This window comes from Chiloscyllium plagiosum, chromosome 3 (assembly GCF_004010195.1).
Source record: "Chiloscyllium plagiosum isolate BGI_BamShark_2017 chromosome 3, ASM401019v2, whole genome shotgun sequence".
NCBI classification, from domain to species: domain Eukaryota; kingdom Metazoa; phylum Chordata; class Chondrichthyes; order Orectolobiformes; family Hemiscylliidae; genus Chiloscyllium; species Chiloscyllium plagiosum.
In genome coordinates, this window is record NC_057712.1 from 27,824,338 (window position 1) to 27,845,000 (window position 20,663).

Genomic DNA, 20,663 nt, shown 5'->3' on the forward strand with positions numbered 1-20,663 from the left:
AAGAAGGAAGCATATGTCAGGTATAGACAGAATAGATCGAGTGAATCCTTAGAAGAGTATAAAGGAAGTAGGAGTACACTTTAGAGGGAAATCAGGAGGGCAAAACAGGAACATGAGATAGCTTTGGCAAATAGAATTATGGAGAATCCAAAGGGTTTTTACAAATATATTAAGGACAAAAGGGCTGGATGTCTTGAAGCGGTTAAAGGTGGATAAATCCCCGTGACCTGGTCAGGTGTACCCGAGAACTTGTGGGAAGCTAGAGAAGTGATTGCTGGGCCTCTTGCTGAGATATTTGTATCATTGATAGTCACAGGTGATGTGCCGGAAGACTAGAGGTTGGCAAGCATGGTGCCCCTGTTTAAGAAGGGCGGTAAAGACAAGCCAGGGAACCATAGACCGGAGAGCCTGACCTCAGTGGTGGGCAAGTTGTTGGAGTGAATCCTGAGGGACAGGGTGTACATGTATTTGGAAAGGCAAGGATTGATTAGGGACAGTCAACATGGCTTTGTGCATGGGAAATCATGTCTCACAAACTTGATTGAGTTTTTTGAAGAAGTAACAAAGACGATTGATGAGGGCAGAGCAGTAGATGTGATCTATATGGACTTCAGTAAGGCATTCGACAAGGTTCCCAGTGGGAGACTGATTAGCAAGGTTAGATCTCATGGAATACAGGGAGAACTAGCCATTTGGATACAGAGTGGTGAGAGAGGGGGGTGAGAGAGGGGTTGATAGAGAAAGAGAGGGGTGAGAGAGAGGGTGTGACAGAGAGTGGTGAGAGAGATGGGTTGAGAGAGAAAGAGAGGGGAGTGAGAGAGAGAGGGGAAGAGAGAGAGGGGTGAGTGATATGTCAAGGGAAAAGGCAGTAAATTAGGGCGATTTCAAGCTGACCACAAGTTTCCTTTCCTTATACCACCCAAGTCTTGTATGATCTGCAACTTTTAGATGCCAGCAAGAAGGTGAGCATTGGAAAATGATGAATTCCTTGCCATTCGCCATTAATCCCACTACTCCCACTACTCTGACTTCTAACTCCCCCCACAAAGATGTGGTAATCTTTATACCAACATTGCTTTCCAGGAGGCCTTGTTATTATTTTTTGGGCCATCAGTGACAGAATTTAGTCCTCCTCCCACCAGCTGCGAGTTCAGAGATGTGGTGGTGGGGTGGCAGGGGTGCAGAACTTTCTCAGGTCGGATTAAAGCCCTTCAGTAGCCACTCAAGGAGTACTTAGTTACCTTATCCTCTCACAGCTGGACTTTTCCCAATAATCCAGTCCCTGGCTGGACAGCAGATCCCAGGAGGCCAGGGCGTCAGTGCCAGATTGACTTGAACAGCATTGTGTCATCCGAAAATATGAGTCGTAGTTCCTGATGGTTTTTTCAGCTGGTGGATGTGAACCCAGTTAGAACATTCAGTTCTACCCAGTGAGAGACTTGATCTCATACAGTACCTTTCATGATCTCATGGAATCCCAAAGTGCTTTGCAGACAATTCAGCGTTCTTTATTTACTGCTGTTATGTAGGAATTGCAGCAGCAAATATGCACACAGCATATTTGCCTACAAATAGCCATGTGATAATACCAGATAATCTGTTTTTGTGATAAATCATCATCCTTCCCTCGATTCAGGGTTATGAGTTTCCACCATGGGTCTTCTCGTGACCTGGCATGCTGCTTCTTGGCCCACAGATCTTTAAGCACATGGTGCAGGATGACCATGAGACAAAAAACCCAGATGTAATTCTTTTTTTCTTCCTTTTCTGTTGTCATTCTGCTTTTGGTCTCAAAGCATGATACAGTTTGTTGGAAAAATTGTTGCTAGTCTGAAAGATTTGTGGTTGATACCGTCAATGGGCCGTACTTCAAGGAAAGCTTCAGAGTATCCTAGTGCTATTTCCTTTGTCCTCCCCTAGACTTTTAAACATTTGAAAGCTCAGAAAAAATAAACCTGGTGGGAGAGACACTGCTCAGACATCTGGACACAGCATCCAATCCATATTCATTTGAGTTGATTGCACTGGTGTTTTGTCTGAGTCCCTGTGCAACTGGCTTCAAGAAGGACATTAGCATTAGTTTGATGGTCATTCCATTGAATTCAGAGCATGTAACAGAGGGGTTGCTTGTGGAATTTTTCGAGTGATCTAATGTATCACTGATATGTAGACGAGGTCTCACTGCAATGCAGAGATGTGGTGATAACAACTGGTGTGTGCACTAGGACTTCTCTTGACTAGTGGAGGTCTCTGTCAACAAAGATAACTCAAAACTGTAGTTTGTAGATGGCTGAGCTGGCACAATTGATCTTCTGTAATCAATGGTGGTCTTTTGAGAGAACAGCCTGTCAATGTGTGAGAAGAAGAGAATCTGATTGCGTGATCAGCTTTGGTCAGGATGCCAGGGAGCACTTCCTCAGTGGAATGGAATATTTCTAATCCATCTGAGAATGCAAGTGAGATTAACTTTTCATCTGAAAACATCACCTCCATCAAAACATTACTGGACTGTCAGCCCAGATTATGAGCTCGAGTCTCCAGAGGGAAACTTGGAACCAGAGCATTTTGACTGAGAAGCAAGAATGCTCCAGTAGTTCAGTTTCTACACAAGCACCTAGGACATTACACATTCACTGGCCTGATCAGAATGAACTAAGTATCTGGGGCACATTGCAGGACAGAGATCCTCGCATTTTATAAATAGTGCTCAATGGATTATATGGGGCAGCTGTAGCCCTGTTCAGTGGCTGGAAGATCAACTACAAGTCAACTGGCACCTCAGTCAAACAAAGAAGCCCTGACTGAATCTTACATTTGGTAGGCAGTTTAACCACCCATAACCCTGGCTTCTACATTGCTGTGAGAGGATGTCACAGCCCTGGAACTGCCAGCCCTTCAGAAGGTCAGCAACTCTCCAGTTCCAGCAATGGTCCTGTTCTCAGTAGGTGGCAGCAGCCACCTATGAGGAGACCCAGAGTGTTGGTAAATGGGACCAAAAATCACTGGTGCCAATCAGGAAGGCCTTCGCAATTGAGAAGGGGGTTGATCATTAATCAGGAAGTCTCCTCCAGTATGGGCGTCTTGCCACAGGTAAAATTCAGCATTGCCCCTATCCTACATGATTTCATGCACATTCCATTGCCTTCCAGCCAGTTCCTGGAGAGTGATGTATGCCCTGGTCCTTGTGTATTAAATGCCTCAGACTTAGCAGCTGCTCAGCAGTTTGCAATTTGTGCTAGACATAACGGATGATTTTTGTAAAAAAAGGATTGTTTCTTTTAGCATATTTAACAGTAAACTTAAGAAAACATGGCTACTTTTTATTCCATCCACTGCACAGAATTGTGAAGCATCCTCCAGGCAGGAGCATAGGAATAAACGTTGCTATTAAACCCCACATGCCTGTTCCTCAATCATTCAACATAATCATGATATGGAGCTGCTGTTGTTGAACTGGGGTAGACAAAGTCAGGAGTCACACAACACCAGGTTGCAATTCACCTGACGAAGGAGCAGCACTCTGAAAACTTATGATTTCAGATAAACCTGTTGGACTATAACTTGTCGGACTATAACCTGGTGTCATATGACTTCTGACAATATAATCATTGATGATATAACTTCAAAGTAATCTTTAAAGTATACAACAGAAGTCTCCCAGTGATCTTAATATCCTCCAGTTGTCAGTCCAATGCTTGGGCCAATGTTCAAACCTCAGTCATAACAAATGAGGATTATCTTGTCATTAATGCCATTCTTTGTTTCTCTGTGCTGCAACAATGATTGCACTTCAAAAATACTTAATTGGCTATAAAATGATTTGCAATACTCTATGGTCATTAACAAATTATGAAGACACATCCATTTTCCTTTGAAAAAAAAGAGAGATTAATATCTCAAAAGTGGTGGGAACAGAAATATGATAGGCATGTATAAGGTGCCTGGATCAAATCAATTAGCAATCATAGATCCATTAGCAATGCTAGAATGTTCTGTTGTAATGTCAGCATGAGGTATACCTTCATGGTCTGTTACTAATTTAATAATCTGGTAAATTAACAGTGCTAAACCCAATTTGCTAACTGTGATTGACATGAAGCAATCAAAACACCTGCAATTTTATTTTAGCTCGATGCTAGGAGAATTTCTGAAGTTGAATTAATTTACCTGACAAGAAATAAGGAAGGATTCTCTGTTGGTTCTGAGCACAATGCCATTATAAAACTGAGGAGAAAGCTTTAGAGATGGAATCTTTCAATTTATGTCCTTTAGTTTAGAAGTTACCAGTTGTAGTAGTGGCATACATGTTTATTCAGTATTTCTGTGATATTCCTGCTTCTATTATTATTGAGGTTTTAATCCCTCTATTTGGCTTTCAAAGAAAGCACAAATCTACATTTATGTAATGTGTTTCTTCACTTTATGATGCCCTAAAATGCTTTACAACCAATAAAGCATATTTTAAATGTAACTACCATTGCAGCATGTGAACACAGAGGCTGTGATGCACTTAAGGTCTTCAAGCAATAATAAAACTGACAACCAGATCATTGATCTTAGTTACATTGGTTGTAGAATCAATATTGGGGAGGGCAACTCTCCTGCTCTTCATTGAATAGAGCACCTGAGAGTAGAAATGAGGCCTCAGTTTATTGTCTCATTTGAGAGGCAGCACCCCCGTATTACTGCTCTCAAATGCTAGTCCACATCATGTGCTTAAAGTCTGCAGGGTAGGTCTTGAATCTACAATCCTTTGGCTCAGAAGCACAAATACTAACAGAGTGCCCAGGTTGACTTAGCTTCATTAATTGGCCAGTGTGGCACAGGGCAAGTTGGAATAGAAAGTGAGACATGGTGATGATGGAGATAGCCATCTTGAGTACTGCAGTCAGTCTTGGTCTCCAGATCTCAGGAAAGATATCTTTACCTTGGCAGAGCTACACTGCAGATGCCAGCTGAATAATACTAAGGTTATATTATATTGACAGGCTCCAAAACCTTGGTTTGTATTTCTTTTTACATTTGAAGATTGACCTAATCTAGATCTTCAGGATGGTAAAGGCATTCAAAAAGGAAGGTGCAAAAGAATTAGTTCCACAACTGGAGGAATCCAGAAGAATGGTCACTCTTTAAATTGGCATCAGGCTTTTGGGAATAAGTTGGCACTTTTTCACAGAGAAGGTTTGTGGGTCAAGTGAAAATTTCAAGACCTAGATTGATAGATTTTTGTTCAGTCAGAATATGTTGGAAAAAGAGACAAAGGCAGAAAGGTGGAATTAAAATACAGATCAGACAAAGGAGTGACAGAAGAGGCTTGAGGACTGGGTGGCCTATTCTTATGAATCTATGTGATCCTATAGTGCTTTCATATGAAAACAACCAGTGCTTCTGGAAGAACCAATGGCTGGTGCAACAAAGATAGCATGTGAGAATGATGAATCGGTTGGTTCAGTGAATAAATCCAACCAGGAAGGGCTCAGAATTAATTGCTGATCATCTTTGAGTTAGTTATTTTAATTTAGGTTCAATCAGAGTGAAAAACACTGTCCTCAGCACCTCAGTAAATTGATCACTGCTTTCCATGGTAATGAATTAAATTATTCATGTACTTTATAGGCCAGCCACCAGCTCTTGCAGAAAATTTACCCACATCAGTTGAGTAACGCTGAAAGCAGAAACAACGTGGTTCAACTGGGACCTGGGCTAAGTGACAGATCTCAGGGCTCAGTGTTCTAAAATTAACCTAAATGACCATGAGCCTTTGAGTAGTACTGTTTGCAATAACTTCATTGTAGAGAACAGAGAAAACCAAAATATGAAAGAAGTAGAAAATGTGTGATCGTACAGTCTTCTGTTGATAACACACTGTGACTAGATTGGAGAGTAGCTGTAACATCTCACAAGTTTAAGAAAATCTGCTAAATCTAAGTCATACATAATTATAATACTGATTGTTCAAGTACATTCAAGATACAAGCTAGTGAGGGGAGGAATAGGAGGATAGAGCAGATGAATGCATTGTTGAGGAGCTGGTGTATGGGAGAAGGACCATTGGAATCTCTTTTAGGGTAGAAGTGACCTGTACAAGAAGGACGGATTGTACCTAAATTAGAAGGGGGCTAATATACTGGCAGGGAGATTTGTTAGAGCTGCTCAGGAGGATTTAAACTAGTAAGGTTGGGGGAGTGGGGGTGGAGAGTAAGTGGGACCAGGGAGATAGTGAGGAAAGAGATCAATCTGAGACTGGTACTGTTGAGAACAGAAGAGAGTCAAACAGTCAGGGCAGGCAGGAACAAGGTAGGACTAATAAATTAAACTGCATTTATTTCAATGTAATGGGCCTAACAGGGAAGGCAGATGAAATCAGGGCATAGTTAGGAACATGGGACTGGGATATCATAACAATTACAGAGACATGGCTCAGGGATGGGCAGGACTGGCAGCTTACTGTTCCAGGATATAAATGCTACAGGAAGGATAGAAAGGGAGGCAAGAGAGGAGAGGGAGTGGCATTTTTGATAAGGGATAGCTGTGCTGAGGGAGGATATTCCTGGAAATACATCCAGGGAGGTTATTTGGGTGGAACTGAGAAATAAGAAAGGGATGATCACCTTATTGGGATTGTATTATAGACCCACTAATAGTCAGAGGGAAATTGAGAAACAAACTTGTAAGGAGATCCCAGCTACCTAAATATTAAAGGGTGGCTACAGTAGGGGATTTTAACTTTCCAAACATTGATTGAGACTGCCATAGTGTTAAGGGTTTAGATGGAGAGGAATTTGTTAAGTGTGTACAAGACAATTTTCTGATTCAGTATGTGGATGTGCCTACTAGAGAAGGTGCAAAACCTGACCTACTCTTGGGAAATAAGGCAGGGCAGGTGACTGAGGTGTCAGTGGGGTAGCACTTTGAGGCCAGTGACCATAATTCCATTAGATTTAAAATAGTGATGGAAAAGGATAGACCAGATCTAAAAGTTGAAGTTCTAAATTGGAGAAAGGCCAATTTTGACGGTATTAGGCAAGAGCTTTCAAAAGCTGATTGGAGGCAGATGTTCGCAGGTAAAGGGATGGCTAGAAAATGGGATGCCTTCAGAAATGAGATAACGAGAATCCAGAGAAAGTATATTCCTGTTAGGGTGAAAGGGAAGGCTGGTAGGTATAGGGAATGCTGGATGACTAAAGAAATTGAGGGTTTGGTCAAGAAAAAGAAGGAAGCATATGTAAGGTATAGACAGGATAGCTCGAGTGAATCCTTAGAAGAGTATAAAGGCAGTAGGAGCATACTGAAAAGGGAAATCAGGAGGGCCAAAAGGGGACATGAGATAGCTTTGGCAAATAGAATTAAGGAAAATCCAAAGGATTTTTATACATACATTAAGGACTAAAGTGTAACTAGGGACAGAATAGGGCCCCTAAAAAATCAGCAAGGCGGCCTCTGTGTGGAGCCGCAGAAAATGGGGGACATACTAAACAAGTATTTTGCAAATGTATTTACTGTGGAAAAGGATATGGAAGATGTAGACTGTAGGGAAATAGATGGTGACACCTTGCAAAATGTCCATATTACAGAGGAGGAAGTGCTGGATGTCTTGAAACGCAGAAACGTGGATAAAACCCTAGAACTCTGTGGGAAGCTAGGGGAGTGATTGCTAGGCCTCTTGCTGAGATATTTGTATCATCGATAGTCACAGGCGAGGTGCCGGAAGACTGGAGGTTGGCTAACGCGGTGCTACTGTTTAGGAAGGGTGGTAAGGACAAGCCAGGGAGCTATAGACCAGTGAGCCTGACGTCGGTGGTGGGCAAGGTGTTGGAGGGAATCCTGATGGACAGGATATAGATGTATTTAGAAAGGCAAGGACTGATTAGGGATAAAAACAAGGGCTGCAGATAGTCAACATGGCTTTGTGCGTGGGAAATCATGTCTCACCAACTTGATTGAGTTTTTTGAAGAAGTAACAAAGAGGATTATCGATGGCAGAGCAGTAGAAATAACAAAGAGGATTGATGAGGGCAAAAAGGTAGAAGTAACAAAGAGGATTGGTGAGATCAGAGCGGTAGAGGTCCAATAGACTTCAGTAAGGCATTCAACAAGGTTCCCCATGGGAGACTGATTAGCAAGGTTAGATCTCACGGAATACAGGGAGAACTCGCCATTTGGATACAAAACTGGCTCAAAGGTAGAAGACAGAGGGTGGTGGTGGTGGAGGGTTGTTTTTTCAGACTGGAGGCCTGTGACCAGTGGAGTGCCACAAGGATCGGTGCTGGGTCCTCTACCTTTTGTCATTTATATAAATGTTTTGGATGCGAACATAAGAGGTATAGTTAGTAAGTTTGCAGATGACACCAAAATTGGAGCGAAGAAGGTTACCTTAGATTACAACAGGATCTTGACCAGATGGGCCAATGGGCTGAGAAGTGGCAGATGGAGTTTAATTCAGATAAATACGAGGGAAAGCAAATCTTAGCAGGACTTAGACACTTAATGGTAAGGTCCTAGAGAGTGTTGCTGAACAAAGAGACCTTGGAGTGCAAGTTCATAGCTCCTTGAAAGTGGAGTCGCAGATAGATTGGATCGGTATGCTTTCTTTTATTGGTCAGAGTATTGAGTACAGGAGTTGGGAGGTCATGTTGCAGCTCTACAGGACATTGGTTAGACCACTGTTGGATTATTGCATGCAATTCTGGTCTCCTTCCTATCGGAAAGATGTTGTGAAACTTGAAAGGGTTCAGAAAAGATTTACAAGGATGTTGCCAGGGTTGGAGGGTTTGAGCTATGGGGAGAGGCTGAATAGGCTGAGGCTGTTTTCCCTGGAGCATTGGAGGCTGAGGGGTGACCATATTGAGGTCTACAAAATTATGAGGGGCATGGATAGGGGTCGGGGAGTCCAGAACTAAAGGGCATAGGTTTAGGGTGAGAGGGGAAAGATATAAAAGGGACCTAAGGGGCAACATTTTCACGTAGAGGGTGGTACGTATATGGAATGAGCTGCCAGAGGAAGTGGTGGAGGCTGGTACAATTGCAATATTTAAAAGGCATTTGGATGGGTATATGAATAGGAGGGGTTTGGAGGGATATGGGCTGGGTGCTGGCAGCTGGGACGAGATTGGGTTGGGATATCTGGTTGGCATGGACAGGTTGGACTGAAGGGTCTGTTTCCATGCTGTACATCTGTATGACTCTATGACTCTAAAAGCATTCATTTCAAATTTAGTAACTGCTACTCTTAGTGAATAAATCCACATTATTTTCATGTTTTATAAATGCAAATTGTTTCTTGACATAAATTTTATGATTTGCTAGAAACTTTAGGAGAAGGATTTTCTGCTTTGTGCCAAATGTTTCTGGATTGACAAGGTACCATAAATATTGAAAAACCGATGAAGCATACTAAGCAAGTGAATGGAATGATATTTATTATTACCACCATTCCAGATTTTTGGACATATTTTCACAGAAAGGCATTCATGGGGTTGAGGGTGGGAGGTGTGTAAGAGTTATATTAGATGCTGTATTTTACAGTGTAATGAACATAGTAAACGTTTTAAAAGGGTAACAAGAAAGTAGATGGTTACAGCTAATAAGGCCACTTTCTTGCTATTTCCTCAAATATTATATTGAATTCACAATATTTCTAGCTGTCTTAATTTGTTGGAAAGTCTCTGATCCTTTTAAGCTGCAAAACCAGAGATTGAGGTACAGAGGCCTGATATTATTTTTCTTTAGAGTATCAATGTGTGCTGATTACTCCCCATTCATAGCAATATCCATTTACCGATCTACATTCCTACGCTAACATGAACTTAATTGGCACATATTAGCCTGAAGATCAGAATGAAACTTCCCACTGGAACTTTGGCTGAAATGGAGCTCTTTAGCTGGTAGTGGCTTTAGAGAAAGAATCTGAGAAGAATGATCCCCCAGGTTTAAAGCGAAGGCTACAAGGACAATTAAATCCAGCAAAGGCTAGATTATGTGATTGATGGTGTGTGATCTTGTTTAAGCCAGGTAAGATGATGTGGCAGAAGTATTCAGTTTATTATTTGGTATCACTTTGTGGGGAAGAGGTGTACAGATTGAACTCAGTGAGCCTCACAATGAGCCTAATTCATATTTTTATTGTTGAATACTGTTCAAGCCAATAGAGCCACACTTTTTGTTTTGAGGTGAGGGGGTAGGAAGGAAGGGTGAATGGAGATGATGTGTTTTAGTTGCCCAGATTTTTACTACCCTTTTTGTATAACTGTCCAAGGTGAATACCTGCTCCCTACTTTGAAGCAAAGAAAAAGTTTCAAGAATTTAATTGACCGAAGCACAGAAGTAAATAATGCTATCGCTGTTGTCAAATCTTGGAGTTCCCTTCTGAGCAACATTGTGGGTGTGCCTACACCAAATAAAATGCTGCAGTTCAAGAACACCACTTGTTAGCACCTTTTCAAGGACAATAAGAGATGGGGAATAAATGCTGGCTCAGCTAGTGACACTGGTATCTCCTTGAATGAATTTAAAAACAAAATTTGTCCTGTGCTTAATCTGAGCTGGCACAAACTGATGACAAAATGGCATACTTTCCCTCCTTTTACTCAGCAGGTCATGAACATCAGGTCATTATATATTAGTGCATTGCTGTAGATCCAGTTTAGATTCTAATTCAGAGGTGAGAAACTTCACTCCATTAGCAACAAGTCAGAGAGCAAAGCCAGAAGACGGTTGTTGCTGAATTTGTCTTTGTCTTTATTTTCCATACATTTCAGGTCTCTTGAAGAGCGATTCCATTGTTAGGCCAAAATCATAGAGCTTCCTGCATGAACTACATTAAAAATCACACAACACCAGGTTATAGTCAAACAGGTTTATTTGAAAGCACTAGCTTTCGGAACACTGCTCCTTCAGGTGGTTGTGGACCAGGATCATAAGACACAGAATTTATAGCAAAAGATCACAGTATCATGCAATTGAAATGATATATTGAACAACCCTAGATTGTTGTTAAGTCTTTCATTTTTTAGAATGGGTTGCAGGTTTTGGTTCATTAATATGTAAATCCCACTGTATGGACTACAACAGTGTGAGGCTCTCAATTATTCGCATTATTTATGAATAACTTGGATAACGGCATAGAAAATTATATATCCAAATTTGTTGATTACACAAAGTTGGCCAGCACTGTAGACAATGTAGATGATAGCATAAAATTACAAAGAGATGTTAATAGACAAAGTCAATGAGCAATCTGATGCTGATGGATTTCAATGTAAACAAGTGTGAAGTTATCCATTTTGGACTGAAAAATGACAGATCAGAGTACTTTCTCGGTGGTATGCAGTTAAATACAATGGATGTTCAAAGAGACTTGGGGCTCAGGTGCATAGACCCCTTGAACTGCCATGAATAGGTACAGACAATAATCAAGAAAGCTAATGGAATGCTTGCCATTTTGTCTAGACAACTGGAGTATAAAGATGCAGAAGTTATGCTGCAGTTATACAAAAGCCTGATTAGATCCACATGGAGTACTGTGAGCCGATCTGGGCACCACACCTTAAGAAGGCTATATTGTCCTTAGGAGGAGTACAATATGAGTTTACATGAATAATACCTGGACTTCAGGGGTTAGGTTTTGAGGAGTGATTATACAAATTAATTATATTTTCTCCAGAATTTGAAAGACTGAGGCCTGATCTGATCGAAGATTATGAAGATAGCAACAGGAGAAGATAAACTATTTCTACTGGTCAAGATTCTAGAACTAAGGGGCTTAGTCTAAACATTAGAGCTAAGCCTTTCAGGAGACATGTTAGAAAACACCTTTATACATGAAGGGCATTGAGGCTTGGAACGCTCTTCCACAAATGGTATTTGATGCTAGATGAGTTGGTCATTTTAAATCTGAGATAGATAAATTTTTATTAAGCAAAGATATTAAGGGACATGTGCCAAATGTGGGTTTATGGAGTTAGGTCACAAATCAGCCATGATCTCATTAAATCGGTGAAATATGTTCAAGGGGTTGAATGGCCTACTCCTGTCCCAATGTTCCCATGTTCTGGTGTTTAGGAAGGCAGCTCAGCACCACCTTCTCCACGGTAATTGAGGGGTGAACAACAAGTTCTGGCTTTGCCAGTAGCATTCACATTCCAATAGTGAAACAAAACAAAATCCCCTATTGTACACATTAATTTGCCTTCCATTTTAGATTTCAGCTTTTCCAGCCACTAATAATTCACCCTAAAAGAATTAAGAATATTTTAAATGTAAAAATAAATTTGGGACTTCAGTACAACTTGACAGAGTCAGTTCTTGTCAAGAGCCTAACCTCAGTTATAGTTAAATGATTTGTGAACTGATTCACTTGACTTATAGTTATCCCAACCAGTGCTGCCTACCTTCATAAGATTCTCTTCAACTGTCAAAGTTCTGGAATCCATGCGAGCCAAAAACAAACAAGCAACTCAAAATGTCAACAAAACGTTTCTTTAGAAAAAGGAATGTGTCTTCAAGTATGAGTAAGGCCAAACCAAATCTTGACAAATGTATAAAATGCAATGACAGATGTGTTCAAAAGAAGCCATTAATGTAGTCAAAGCAAGGATCATCATGTGGATAAAAAATGTTGCAACTAATTTGGAAACCTCTTTTTATTCACTGGCTGACTAGCATTTGTTGCTCATCCCTAATTACACTTGAGAAGGTGAGATGTTCCTTTAAGAAAAACAAAATCTGGACCTCAACATCTTAGTTGTTACATTGAATCTTTTTGTGGCCAAATGCCAATTAGAAACTACTTCTAATTATAGAATTGACTCACAACTTACACTTGGCAAAATAAAACTCTAATGTGTTGCTTAACAAAAAAGTGCTGAAGCAATAGTTTAAGAATTTAGTTCAAGTTTAAAATTGAACTTAAGCAGCAAACATCAGGAACAGAGCATGATCCCAAGAGATACTCCCAAAGCTTTGAAGCTCTGCAACATGTAATTTTCTGAAAGTGCAACTTGTTTTATTAATCCTGTGGAGTTTGTTGGTTTCAGACTGCACTTAACGCAGTATATTTTTGTAAAGTGTTCTTTTTAATGCAAGTTACATTTCAGTTGAGCAATTCTGTCATTGAACAGGCTTTGTGCTTTTACTTTCTCCTCCATTGAAAACAGTAGGAACCCTTATGATGATCATCCTACCCAGAGGCCTGATGCTGGTTTCCCATTCTCTTGAGATCACATAGTTCCCTTAATGGGCACAAGCTAGCCGATGTGCAGCACCTTCATAAACCTAGACTTCCACGAGAATTTCTCCTTTGAGAGTTGTAAACTAATGAATGATACTTACATCACTTTGGACACTCTATAATGGCAACAAGTTGATCTGCACAGTTTATATAACACCACAAACTTAATCCTCCTTGAATGAACAGGAGTGTTCCTGATTCAGTGGTATCTTTGTCAAGCTCTGCGTCTCGGAGACCAGGAAATCAAATATTAAACATTCCCACCACAGTGTCCTAAGTCTAACCCCTTACAATTACCTTCCATTGCAGAGCAGCACTTTAAAGCTTCGGGTTGGTAATGTCATAATTTGGCTTATTCTGGTCATTCTGATTTCAGCAGGATTCTACTGGAATGACGATTGGTTTTCCAAGTACTGCCACCAGTGACTCCAGAGAGAGAAATGGTTCTGAAATGGGAATTGATGCATGTATAGTAGCCCAGCACTAGCAGTTTACAACTAAATAGCACTTTCTGAGCCTTACAAGTTTCCTCACCAGTTAGAAATATTTTGAATCAGGACCAATAAAAATCAGCTGAGTCTTGAGGTAGGAACTAAGGAGATAAGACAATACAAACTGAAGGAGAGTAATTGAAGAACACAAATTAGAGAAAGAGAGAACAACACAAACTGGGAAAGGGAGTGTGAGAGTTCATGTAGACCTGCATTGTGCACTGCTATGTTGTGATTTTTGTTCCAACAGTCAGACAGCTTTGCAGAAGAGGGAACCAAATTTCTCTGAAGCTAGGTTTTCACAGTAGCAATAGAATTCAATGTACTGAATTAGATTTAGTTTTTGGTTTATTTATGCCTTTATAATCTGCTGTGTGCTGTTAATGTGTGCTATTAATAAGTCAATGCACCTGCAGATATGTTAATTTGGAGTGCTTGCAGATCTGTATAAACTGAGAGGTTAACAAAAATTGTTTGAACATCCAGTCAAGAGGCCTGATTAATAAAGTAATCTGTTGTTTAGGTTTAACATGCTTCAACACTTTTCTTGCAAGTTTTTTAGATACACTGATACGCATAATGATTTGAAGAATGCCTGTTATATGCAGTCTGTTTGGTTCTTATTAATTTTATCTATGGCATTGCAAAAGTTCAGTGTATCAGATTTGAAATCTTCTGAAAAAAACAATTTTCGCAGATGGCTGCATAGCATAACTTTAGATTATTTCACATTGCCACAAGTTATTTCACATTCTTCTCAGAAAAACTATCTTTCATTTTGGCAAGAAAACAAAAGATAATAAATATGTGAAGAAAAGCCATTATTAATTTACATTAATTATAATGTTATTTTGTGGCATTCTTGATAACTATACAGTTAGGAGGCACATGCATTAATAATACATGAAAAATAAAGAAGTAAATCAATATGTTCATTGAACTAACTCCTGTAATACTACAAATCACTCATCTAAATAGTAAATGGCATGTCACAATTTCCCAAAAGTTTTGGACTTTGCCTCTGGGTAAAGAGTCTTTAATGACATGATCTTTTGTAAATTTAGTTTTCCCAATTTGAATATCCACAACCTTAAACTAATATTGTTTATTATTGTTGCTTGTAATTATTATTACACATTAATGAGGTTTTCCTCAGCTTCCTCGGTAAGTGCAAAAGTTAAGTTTCTCCAGTTGTCCTGATTGATTTAGAATTCACAATTATTCTTATTTCATATTCTTAATCATCTGAACTGTATGTTTTTAAAGTGCCACAATGGACACAGTAATCCATAATTATTTTGGCTGCTATTATAAAGTCTTAGGCTTGTACTCCACTTTCTATCTAAACATCTTAATATCCTGTTTCTGTTTTAAATTGCTGTTGCAAAATGTTGTCAAAGAAAATGACAAGTCTACAGTCACCCTTCCAAAGTTACTCAGTTCAAATTCTCTTCCTAATTTCACATGTTCTCTTTATTTTTTTATTGCAAAGTTGCACGTTTATTCTTTTGCTTAGTGTGCAATATTTTGCTTTAATCAAATAATGGATAAATTTATGCATGTCCAGTCATTGCATTATGGAAGCCCATAATCAACAGTGATGAGAATGGTTTTAACACACCCAGAATAAAGAAAAACATCAAATATATTATCCAATTGCATCTAGAATGTGTAGAAGTTTTTTGCCTTCACTTTCACAGTCAGAAAATCATGCTAAATTGACTGGAAGAATATTTTCCTAACATTCTTTCATCCATTTAAGCCATAGCCCATTGTTCTAATCCTGACATATCCTGAAATGATCTGTAATTACCTGAAATAAAAACAAAAAGAGTGAAGAAACTCAATAGGTCCGACAGCATCTGTGGATAAATAAACAGTGTTAATGTTTCAAGTGTAGTATGACTTCTATGGAATTTGAGTTCAGAAAGACACAGGTTACAGTGAGTGATGGGGAGCCGAGATATTAAGGCAGTTGATGTCACATTGATCACATTGAAGAGATCAAAGACAGCGAAGTGAGAAGGAGGGATCCAGGTAAAGGGAGTGTATTAGAGACAGATGAAAGGGTCAGTGAAGCAGAGAGAGGATTCCTATCAAAAGAAGTGGGCATGCAGGTGAAGGCAATGGATGAAGAGGTAAACATTGTATCATGTCTGAAATTCACTGATGTAAGGGTGCACTGATTCCTTTGTTGAGCCCCAGATCCTTCAGCAACCAGGAGCAGGAGGTCAGAGGATAGAATGAATACATGACAAGAGGCGGGATTTGAAGAAGGGATGAAGTCAGAGAGAAGGGAGGGAAGAAGAGATCAAGAAGGATGTCAGTAGCTATAAATTGCTGGAGCTTGTATCCCTGAAGCAAAGAGAAAATGTTTCTTGTTATGGCATCAAGTGAAATGAAGAATGAAAAGGAGCTCAAGGCCAGGACAGCTTTGAGTCAGTGTGAGGCAATGCTGATGGAGGGAGAGGTTAATAGTGTGCATTTGGTGACACACAACATTGAGTGTGGATTTCAGGATATGGAAATGTTATCCAAGCAACTTTACATGTCCCAAAGACAGTTGCAATCCTGAAGAGGATTGAAACATGAAGTTTGGAACTTCAATTGGAATCCACAAGGGATAATTTGGAATCAGAGACAGTCACTGAAGAAGGAGATATGGCTGTGTATGTGAGTTTTGGGAAGCACCTCATCAAACATTAGGAGAGAAACAGAAAGCACTTATTGAAGTTCCTGTTCTTTATTGATTAAATCACTATACCTTGAATTAATCCTGTTGTTTCAGAGGCCATATTATATATAGTATACCCCAAGATTCAACACAGTTTTGGAAAATACATTCTCATTTTTATTCTGGTACCATTGTGATATAGTTAAGCATTTGACTCAGTGTGTTGCTCTTTGAAGTGATTTGGCAGGCTAGGTATCAAATCTGTTATCAACACAGGTTTGTTTTCACTTTGCTCTCATCAACGTTTTCCTGTCCACTAGATGTTTGTGACATTCATTTTCCTTCCAAGATGCACTTATCTATAATTGAATTTTATCTGCCATAGATTAGTCAATTTTGTACCTTTCCATCTGAAAGTTCCGTCTAACTTATCTGCCACTTGTTTAACAGTATTTATAAATTTGACCAGTTCACCAGTTCTTGATCAAAGTCATCAATGTGAATAAAGGTCATTCATCTCTATACTGCCACTCCACCACCCTCCCAATGAGCATACTTCTTCTTTTGCCAATTCTTTATCCTCATCTAAGTTTTATCTTGTAAAGGAGAGGTTTGCATTTATACAATACATTTCACAATCACAGGATGTCCAAAGCAATCTACATCAACTGGGATATTTTTGAAATGTGGTCACTATTGTAATGTTGAGATAATGTTTCAAACAGTTTGCACGCTGAAGGATCCTATAAATATGCAATATGATTTTTTTGTGTGGCATTAATTAAGGGCTAATCTTAAGAGAGTATCTTTGAAAAATACTACAGATCTGTCAAATTCACCTAAAAAGATTGAGGTTGGCAGGGGAGGTTAATATCTGATGTAAATGGCGATGGCAATGACTCTGTTATTATGGCATTGCAGAGTCAGCCTGAATCAGATGGTCAACTGCTGGAGTTCAGTGTAGATCCTTCCTACTGAAAGCTAACAATGCTACCAATTGAATGATGGCTGATGCATAATTTCCACTATTTTCAATTTCCCATTTAACCTTTCCTAACAATGTCAATAAACACTTTTTAGAAATCTGAAGGTATCAAATCAGATTGCTTTTCATTGTTCATTTTGGATATCACTTTTTCCAAGCAGTCAAGAAAGTTAATCAGGGACAATTTTCCTCACCTTACCACTTGAGTGCTGTTTTCCAGATTATTCCCCTATAGGTAGCTCTCAACTTCCCTCTGACAATTGATTGCATTGTTTATTCAACATTATTTTACACAGATGGGCCTGCAGTTGCTCAGATTATATTTACTTTCTCTAAAAGGTACCAACATTAGCTTGTCTTTATCAATTGGTATGCAAAAACAATCAGTGACCTCATCATGTTGATTATTAATTCCTCTTAGATTTCATCTCTTGTTTCTATTGATAGGTAATGTATTATCCTTAGGCGTTTGTTCACGTCAGGAATTATAGATATATTGAAAAACTGTAATGTGTTGCTGTCAATATGCATAGGTCCAAGTAAATTGTTTCTATTAACAAGTGGCATGGTATAAGTTAACATTGCCAGGACATTTACTATTATCCACTTACCTTTAGTTTCTTACCTATTAACTTCTACTATGGTTTTCACATCTTCCTTTCCATCCTTTAGCAATTTTAGTACTTGAGAGTTTCTTGCTGTTTGGATATTATTCCAGTTCCCACACTTCCCTCATAATTAACAATTTGACATAATTCTAAAGCTTCCCGTAATCCTCCACAATATTTGTAAAGATTTTTTTTCATTTCTTATGTTGTCATTAATGTCATTAATTACTCCACAACCTGTGGAGTTAAAATGTTAATGAATCATTTTCCCTCATCTGTTTGTCTTTTCCCTTGGCGGCATGGTGGCTCAGTGGTTAGCACTACTGCCTCACAGCACCAGAGACCTGGGTTCAATTTCACCCTCAGACGATTGTCTGTGTGGAGTTTGTACATTCGTGGATTTCCTCCGGGTGCTCCAGTTTCTTTCCACAAAGATGTACAAGTCAGGTGAATTGGCCATGCTAAATTGCCCATAGTGTTAGGTGCATTAGTCAGGGGTAAATATAGGGTAGGGGAATGGGTCTGGGTGGGTTTCTCTTCACAGGGTCAGTATGGACTTGTTGGGCCAAGTGGCCTGTTTCCATAATGTAAGGAATCTAATTTTATGGTTGACATTTTTCCAAATATTCAACTTGATGCTATTCCTTTGCAATGTTGAATCTTAAGTCTTATCAAGCAGTCATGTTATGGTTACTTTATTTTATTTGCATTCTGTTACTGGGGTCGCTGACCATGATAACTGAAAGCAACTTCTTGTGATGTTTCTAATACGTTGAACCATGAATTAATTATGGGTTACATTTGTCAATTCTGACTCAGTTGTATCACATTTCCCAAGTTATATCACTAAAATCCTTAATAATGTGACCTTACCTTTTGTGCCCCAATTTTGCTCCATCTCAAGTTCTGATCCTGTAGGAGGTCTCCACTTCCACCACTGCCCTTTACAGCTACTTGACACTTTGCATGGTAAAAGCAGAATTGTCAGGCCAGTAGCTCCACTGGCTAAATGTTGACATAGCTACTGTTGAGTTTTAAGAATGCCCTAAGAAAATGGTAAACAAACCTAAAAGGACTTGATTGCTTTTAAAAGATGGCTATTATTCTTCCATAGCAACAGAATAAAATTGGCTCCCACATTTATTCAGTTTTTGGGTTCAACATATAAGGCCAATTGATGTACTTTTATAAGCGTGACTTTACCACCCAATATAGAAGGAATCCTATCCCACAATCTGGGTCAGAATCAACATCTTAAAATCGAGAGCTCAGAAATCTGCTCTGTTGCATTCCTGTAATAGACCACAGACACAAAATTATTACTTTACCTATTAATATTCCACTTGGCACAGTTCACTAGATAATTCTCCCCAGACAAAAGGTGAAACTTTCTATTTTCTTTATATCTCAAATATGTCCAGCATATATCTAGTTTTTCGCTATTGATTCTATTATTCCATAACATTCTGTACCATACTATGGAAATTTTTATTCATCAACTGGAGTAATCTATATTATTATTATTTCTACTCGTTGTTCTGTGATGATAATGTAGTCTATAGCTCAGCATTCTGTTATTAATGCTTTTACCATTAGAGTATGTGCACTTTCCTTGATCCTTAGAGCTTTGTTGAATGCCTTTTGAAAAAGCCAGGCAAAGTACATCAATGATCTCCCCTTCATCAACAGCTCATGTTACTACTTCCAAGAATTCCAATAAATTGATTAAGTACAATTTCCAAAACCATACTGGCTCTTCTCAATTTCCTTGACATCTTCCAATTGTCCAGTTATAATCCACTTAATGATTCATTTTAACATATTCCTTAAGAAAGCCATCAAACTAACTGCCTATAGTTTCCTCTTTTCTGCCTGTCTTGCTTTTTGAATAAAGGAATTATGTTTGCCACTTCCCAGCCTGTTGAAACATTAACACGAGCTCATCTACTGTCTCATTAAGCAACTCTTTTAAGACCCTCAGACAAAGTCCATCAGAATCTGAAGACTTATCAACCAGGAGACCTATCAAAACCTGAAATGTTTTCTTGACAGAGATTTCCTGACCTGTTGAGCACTTACAGTATTCTTTTAATATTTCAAATATCTTGCATCTGTAGTATTTTTCTATCTGCATCATTTTGGATCCAATTGCCTCCTTAGCCAAATACTACCAACCCCAATTGCCTCAGACTAATGGGACATGCAATACACAGTTCCTCCAGTAATACAGCTATTCCCTTCATATCACATTGAATTGTTTGTATTGGTACTTAAACGTACAAACTTTTGGATCACATTCAAGAGTTTTATCAACTGAATGAAGTGTCAGATTGACTCACTTGAAAAAATGGCATTGTTTTGTGTTCATTTCATCTCATAAATTATAATATTTTGAAAACAGTCACAGTTATTTTTAAAAATTGCATCATTAGACTGCTATTTGCTCAGCAACTCATATGCCAAACATCAGAATAATACTTGAAAATATTATTTTGTCATCATTTTTGTCATCATTCTGGACAATTCTCCAATATTGTCCATGTCCCATTCTTCTTTCCTTTCCTCAATGTGTGCAGTTCTCATTCTAGATAGGCACCTTTTCAGTCTCCTGATTTTTATCTTCATGATTAGATTAGATTAGATTCCCTACAGTGTGGGAACAGGCCCTTCAGCCCAA

The 20,663-nt window shown here is 39.0% G+C and overlaps 1 protein-coding gene across 8 annotated transcripts in view; it reads left to right on the forward strand.

Annotated features, from left to right (window-relative positions):
* dlgap2a (discs, large (Drosophila) homolog-associated protein 2a) overlaps positions 1-20,663 on the forward strand; it is a 729,001-nt gene that overhangs the window by 686,840 nt on the left and 21,498 nt on the right. The window lies entirely within an intron of this gene.